Genomic DNA, 602 nt, shown 5'->3' with positions numbered 1-602 from the left:
ATATATATATATATATATATACGGAGATGCACCTGCATAGCAAGTGACCTGATCTGAGATCGTGTGTTGGAACGAAAACAATTGCAGCGAGGAAGGTGTTTATAAGCCATTTAAGAAATTTATGCATATAAGTTCTCTGGCTGCTTGTATGTATCATTATATGAGAACTGATTAGCCTACCTTCATTCTCAATTCTCTCTCTCTCTCTCTATTCCAACCCTCTCTCTCTGAATATATATATATATATATACATATATATATATATATATATATAAAATGTATATGTTACCATAAAAGTATATCATTCAGTTATGTTGGGGAATAATTCAGTTATTTGATGAATTACCTGGCTGAATCAAGTAACGTTTCTTATTTCTTTACTGCCCACAAGGGGCTACACACAGAGGTGACAAACAGGGACAGACAAACGGATTAAGTCGGTTATATCGACCTCAGTGCGTAACTGGTACTTATTTAATCGACCCCGAAAGGATGAAAAGCAAAGGTGACCTCGGCGGAATTTGAACTCTGAACGTAAAGACGGACGAAATGCCGCTAAGCATTTCGTCCGGTGTGCTAACGTTTCTGCCAGCTCGCCGCCT

The 602-nt window shown here is 37.9% G+C and overlaps 1 protein-coding gene across 1 annotated transcript in view; it reads left to right on the top strand.

Moving 5' to 3' along the window:
• Positions 1-602, top strand: part of LOC106873005 (fibulin-1) — a 17,759-nt gene that overhangs the window by 12,401 nt on the left and 4,756 nt on the right. The window lies entirely within an intron of this gene.

This window comes from Octopus bimaculoides, chromosome 29 (assembly GCF_001194135.2).
Source record: "Octopus bimaculoides isolate UCB-OBI-ISO-001 chromosome 29, ASM119413v2, whole genome shotgun sequence".
Lineage (NCBI taxonomy): Eukaryota > Metazoa > Mollusca > Cephalopoda > Octopoda > Octopodidae > Octopus > Octopus bimaculoides.
Note: the sequence above shows the minus strand (reverse complement) of the source record. Positions and strands in the feature narration are given on the sequence as shown.